Source organism: Citrus clementina, unplaced genomic scaffold (assembly GCF_000493195.1).
Source record: "Citrus clementina cultivar Clemenules unplaced genomic scaffold, Citrus_clementina_v1.0 scaffold_9, whole genome shotgun sequence".
NCBI lineage: Eukaryota > Viridiplantae > Streptophyta > Magnoliopsida > Sapindales > Rutaceae > Citrus > Citrus x clementina.
Window position 1 is genome coordinate 9,216,024 of NW_006261964.1, and position 6,780 is coordinate 9,222,803.

Here is a 6,780-nt window from a genome sequence, read left to right on the forward strand (position 1 = left end):
CCCATCTTTATTTTTATTTTATTTGTTTTGCATGCATGGTCGTAGGTCATTATTTCCTAATCTTGAACCTATAGACCTTAAATTAGAAAAAAACACTTCACACACACAAACAAGTTAAAAATAAAATGGATTTGCAACCACAGGAGAGGCCATTTAAGGATTATTTTAGTCCTTTAGCTAATTTGAGCACATCATGTATAAGATACCCAAATGTAGCTGCTAGGAGTTTTGAATTAAAACCTAGTGTGCAAAATTGTCTCCCCACATTTTATGGCCTAGAAAATGAGGACCCATATAATCATCTGAATGATTTTCATGCCATTTGTCAAACATTTAAATATGAAAACTTTTCAGACGATGATGTTAAACTCAGATTATTCCCATTTTCTTTAAAGGATAGAGCTCGTTCATGGATAAATACTTTACCTGCTAATAGCATTGCATCATGGGAACAAATGGTAACTAAATTTTTGAATAAATATTTCCCAGTGCATAAAACCAATGCTATTCGCAGGGAAATTTCAGAGTTTACACAGAGAGAAGACGAGCAGTTTTTCGAAACGTGGGAGCGATTCAATGGGTTACTCTTGAAGTGTCCACATCATGGGTACAAGAAATGGCACCAATGCCAATACTTTTTGGAGGGATTACTACCAAATGTTCAAGAATGGCTAATGGCAACAAGTGGAGGAGAGCTAATGTCAAAAAGTGCATCAGAGATTTGGGAGTTCTTTCAGTGACAAGCGGATAATTCCCAACAACGGAGTTGATCACTCAGGAATACTAGAAGAATTAAGGGAGTAAATGAGGTTCAAATTGGCGAGTCAACTTCGGGAATCAAAGAAGTCAAGGAGATGATTGAAGGTCTTGCTCGACAAATAGCATCGTTATCGACTGCTAAATCAACAAAACCACATGACCATGACTCATACTTAGATCAAGCCAATGCCATAGGTGTAATGAGAAAACTATCAAATTACAACCCATACTCCAACACATATAACCCTGGATGGAGAGACCACCCCAATTTTTCATGGTCTCAAGGGTTCCAACAGAATGGACCAGCAGCTCCAGCTCCACCAATGCAACCAATTCCTTAAAATCCTCAAACTTCTCAGCCACCATTTAGACCATACAATCAGAACCAGAACTACTCTCAACCCAGACCATGGGAGGATTCATTCCAGAATCTCAAGAATCTTACTCACTCCACGATTGAGCAACAGAACCACACCATTGATAGACTACGAAATGATTTGAGAGCAGGCTTCAACTCACAAGCTTAATTAGTTTCAAGCCTCGAGAAGATGGTGGGGACAACTTGCTTCTTTAATTCAGACCTTGGCAATGACTGTTGAGAAAGGTAAGTTTCCAAGTCAACCAGTGCCTAATCCTAAAAGAGTGCATGAAGCAAGTACCAGTTCAGCACAACAGCATAGAGAGGTCAAAGCAGTCATGATGCGAAAAGAAAAAGAAGCCGACAACAAAGTGGAGATGCCGATGACAAGAAAATCAAATTGTACCTGTGAATGTTGAAGACTCACCATCGGAGGAAAAAGAAGAAACCAACCCACGAGAATATGTTCCTAAAGCTCGATTTCCTCAGAGGTTAGCTAAAGGAAAGAAGGGAAAATCCACAGGTGAGATTCTCGAAATCTTCAAACATGTAAGTGTTAACATCCTTTGCTTGATGCTATAAAGCAAGTTCCATCTTATACCAAGTTTCTTAAAGACCTTTGTACTAAAAAGAAAAATATTTATGTTCAAAAGAAGGCATTTTTAACAGAAAACGTTAGTTCTATACTCCAACATAAAATTCCTCTAAAATGCAAAGACCCAGGCTCATCCACTATCTCATGTAGTATAGGGAACCACACAATTGAGAATGCTTTGTTGGATTTAGGAGCTAGTGTAAATTTGTTGCCTTACTCTGTATTCGTGAAACTTGGACTAGGAGAATTACACCCAACTCCAGTTGTGTTACAACTTGCAGATCAGTCAACGAAAATACCTCGTGGTATTGTAGAGGACGTCCTTATCCAGGTAGACAAGTTTTTTTTCCTGTTGATTTCATTGTAATTGACACTCAACCAATATAGGATTCAAGGAAGCACATCCCCATTGTTCTAGGCCGACCTTTCTTGGCAACTGCGGATGCTCATATTCAATGCAGGACTGGAAATATGCAGTTGTCCTTCAGCAACATGACTATGGAGCTAAATATTTTTAACATTGCCAAACAACCTCACAATGCAGATAATAAAATTGTTGATGTGGATTTAATAAAAACAATAGTTGATAATACTTTTCTTTCAAACTTTAGTGATGATCCTTTACAAACATGTTTAACTCACTTTGGTTTGGATTTTGATATTGACAGATCGGTCGATGAGGTCAACGTCCTACTTGACTCAGCACCATCCATGGACACTAATAAATGGAAATCAAGAGTTGAACAACTAGCACCATCAGAAAAGAAACTCACCCCATCATCTGAATCACCACCGAAACTCGAGCTCAAACTATTGCCCAACACATTGGAATATGCATTTTTGGGAGAAGAAAGTTCTCTGCCGGTAATCATCTCATCATCCCTCAATGACGAACAAAAAGGTAAGTTGTTGGATGTTTTAAAAGAGCACAAAGGAGCATTATGATGGACCATAGCGGACATAAAAGGTATAAACCCAGTAGACTGCATGCATTACATTCACCTTGATGAAAATGCTAAATCTACTAGGGAAATGTAATGTCGGTTAAATCCTAATATGAAAGAAGTTGTTAGGACAGAAGTCTTTAAGCTAATAGACACAAATATCATTTACCCAATTTCTGATAGTTCATGGGTCAGTCCTGTACAAGTTGTCCCCAAAAAGTCAGGAGTCACAGTAGTTACGAATGCTGATAATGAATTGATACCCACTAGAGTGACTACAGGATGGCGTGTATGCATTGATTGTAGAAAGTTGAATTCTGTCACATGTAAAGACCATTTTTCTTTATCATTTATTGATCAAATGCTTGATAGATTAGTAGGCTATGAATTTTATTGCTTTTTAGATGGCTACTCAGGATATAATCAGATTCCCATAGCGCCAAAAGATCAAGAGAAAACTACTTTCACTTGCCCTTTTGGCACTTTTGCATATAGGAGGATGCCATTTGGATTATGTAATGCACCTGCCACATTTCAACGATGCATGCTAAGCATTTTTTCTGATATGGTTGAACGATTTCTTGAAGTCTTTATGGATGACTTTTCTGTCTTTGGTGATTCGTTTGATCAATGTTTACATCATCTAACACTAGTTCTGTAGAGATGTATCGAGAAGAACTTGGTCTTAAATAGGGAGAAATGCCATTTTATGGTGAAACAAGGTATTGTTCTCGGTCACATCATTTCAAGCAAAGGTATTGAAGTTGACAAAGCCAAGGTGGATATCATTTCTAATCTTCCTCCACCTAAAATAGTCAGAGAAGTAAGATCTTTCCTTGGGCATGCTGGTTTCTATAGACGTTTCATAAAAGATTTTATCAAAGTTTCTAGACCCTTATGCAATTTACTTGTTAAAGATGTACCTTTTATCTTTGATGATTCATGTCTTGTGGCATTTGAAAAACTAAAGCAGTTGTTGACATCATCACCCATCATTCAGCCCCCAAACTGGAGCTTACCATTTGAGCTCATGTGTGATGCATCTGATTATGCAGTAGGAGCAGTATTAGGATAAAAAGTTGATCGAATTCCCCATGTTATTTACTATGCTAGTATGACATTGAATGATGCACAGTTGAACTATTCAACTACTGAAAAGGAAATGCTAGCAGTAGTGTTTGCATTAGAGAAATTTTGATCTTATCTCATTGGTTGTAAAATAATTATATTCACAGATCATGCTGCTCTTAAATATCTTCTCACAAAGAAAGATGCAAAATCTAGACTAATTCGTTAGGTGTTACTTTTGCAGGAATTTGACTTGGAATTCAAAGATAAGAAAGGCACAGAAAATGTTGTGGCGGACCATCTCTCTCGTCTCCATTTTGACACAATTACAGAGCCATTAATATTGAATGAGTCATTTCCAGATGAACAATTAATGAGTGTGGAAGTATTACCTTGGTATGCTGATATAGTTAATTATCTTGTTACAGGTCAACTTCCAGAGCATTGGACCAAGCAAGATAAGGCTAAATTCTTTGCGGAAATAAAGAATTTCTTTTGGGATGACCCGTATTTGTTTAAGTATTGTGCAGACCAAATTGTTAGACGATGTGTCCCAGAAAGTGAAATTCAGAATATCTTTTCATTCTGCCATGAACAAGCTTGTAGAGGTCATTTCAGTGCTAAGAAAGTAGCAATTAAAGTTTTACAATGTGGTTTTTATTGGCCAACTATATTTCGAGATGCTTACACTTTCTGTTCTTCATGTGATAGGTGTCAACAAATGGGGAACATTACACGAAGGAACATAATGCCACTAAATCCAATTTTAGTGGTTGAGATTTTTGACGTATGGGGTATCGACTTCATGGGACCTTTTCCCTATTCTTTTGGCCATCAATACATATTGGTTGCTGTTGACTACGTATCGAAATGGGTAGAAGCAATTCCATGTAGAACCAATGATCACAAGGTGGTGATAGGATTTTTGAAAAGTAACATTGTTTCACGCTTTGGACTCCCTCGAGCAATAATCAGTAATGGTGGTGCCCACTTTTGTAACAAAGCATTCAAATCTCTTTTGACAAAGTATTCAATCACACACAAAATGGCGACCCCATATCATCCGCAAACCAGTGACCAAGTTGAGATCTCCAATCGAGAAATAAAGCACATATTAGAAAAGACGGTGAGGCTAGATAGAAAAGATTGGTCATTAAGACTTGAGGATGCATTATGGGCATATAGAACGGCTTTCAAGACCCCGATTGGGATGTCACCCTACAGGCTAGTGTATAGAAAAGCTTGCCACCTACCTGTGGAACTCGAGCATCATGCATATTGGGCCATCAAGAAATTCAACTTTGACATGCAACAAGCCAGCTCAGAAAGAAGATTACAACTGGCAGAACTTGAAGAAATTCGCAATGGCGCATACGAAAATGCCAAGATTTACAAGCAACGAATGAAAGTCTTTCATGACAAGCAAATTATGAGAAAATCTTTCACTCCAGGTCAGAAAGTACTTTTATTCAATTGTCGTTTGCACCTATTCCCAGGTAAGTTACGCTCTCAATGGTCTGGTCCCTTTATTATTCATACTGTTTTTCCACATGGGGCAATTGAAGTTAAGGACCCAAAGAACGATGTCACATTTAAAGTTAATGGTCAAAGATTAAAGCCATATCTAGAGTACCAACCACATGAAGAAGACACCGAAATAAATTTGAGTGACCCACCAGATTTGAATTGATTTTTTTTTCTCGGTGATTTGATTTTTTTTTCTTTCTTTATATTATTCTTTTGCTAATTGAAATTATTTTTGCATAAGTGTGTTTGTTTAACTATTAAGTTTTCTCTTATCATTTTTAATAATGAGTACCTTACTTAGACCGTTCCTCCTGAACATTCTTAAACCACTTCAACATGTCAAAACTCATCTCAAAACGCAGATTCAATTTTGTAAAATGTTGTGCAAATTTTAATGTACACGCAAGCGCACGAATCTATTGTAGTATAGACTAATGGTGACGAGTGTCGATCCCACGAGGAGGTGGATTTTAATTATGTGTATAGAACTAATTTTGTAAATGGGTTGTTGGATTTATGGTGGAAATGATTTGGAATATGCTAAGACTTAAATTAAAATGGCGAGAATAAATTCTAAACTTGGAATTGCAATGGAGAGAATAAATTGAAGAGAAAATCTATTAAATTGATGTACTTGGGTATCTGGATTCGTATCAACATGCATCATGGGTTAAATAATCCGTATTAATGTCAATTAAATCATGAGGGGGGAATCCACACCTCATGAACCACACTCTAATCAATATGGTGCTATGGGCTTATCGTGCCAAATAATAATAACCTTATACTAGAGAGCCGGTGTAACCAAGGCGGTATCTAGACAAGACTATTATTATTTATCGACGAAAAGTCAAAACATCCAAAAAAAAATTAGAGGGGAAGAGAAAATAAATTTACCAAATTAAGCCCATGACACATGTTGAGACTTCACCTTCAACCCAAGCTTGAAAGAAAATTAGCCACTCATAATTGAACTAGGGGCAAAATGGAAATTTATTAAAATACGAAGAAAATACAAGATGGAGAGGGAATTACAGAAAACAGAGTCCAAAAATGGATTCAGAGCTATCAAATTAGAGGGGAGAGGCCCCCTTTTTATAGATACATCAAGTAAATCATGGCCATCAGATAAAAAACAGTTTAGACGCTCAGGATTGCGCCACGTCATCAGTCAACAGTACGCGGTTTGACCACGCGGATGAACAGTAACGCGGTTTGACTCGGATGAACAGTAACGCGGTTTGGTTGAAAATAATCCTGTGTGATGCATGTACCGTACGCGAGATTTTTCATCCACTAATATGCTGCTACGTCACCATCAACAGTACATAAGAATTTTAGCCCAACAGGATCGTGACACCTCATCAGTCAATGCCACATCATCGGTCAATGCCACGTCATCGATCCGTCTATGTGAACAGTGTTGTGAACAGTAACTTAGTTAGTACCGTACACGTGAATAGTACCGTACATATGAATAGTGTCATTTTTCCTTTTATGCTCCTCCTAAGGTTTTCGACCATCCTGAG

General features: G+C 37.5%; 1 non-coding gene across 1 annotated transcript; it reads right to left on the minus strand.

Annotated features, from left to right (window-relative positions):
* Positions 1–506: 506 nt before the first annotated feature.
* LOC112101636 lies at positions 507–610 on the minus strand. The gene has a single exon (XR_002907659.1). It is a non-coding gene; the product is annotated as a small nucleolar RNA R71 (small nucleolar RNA).
* Positions 611–6,780: the final 6,170 nt, after the last annotated feature.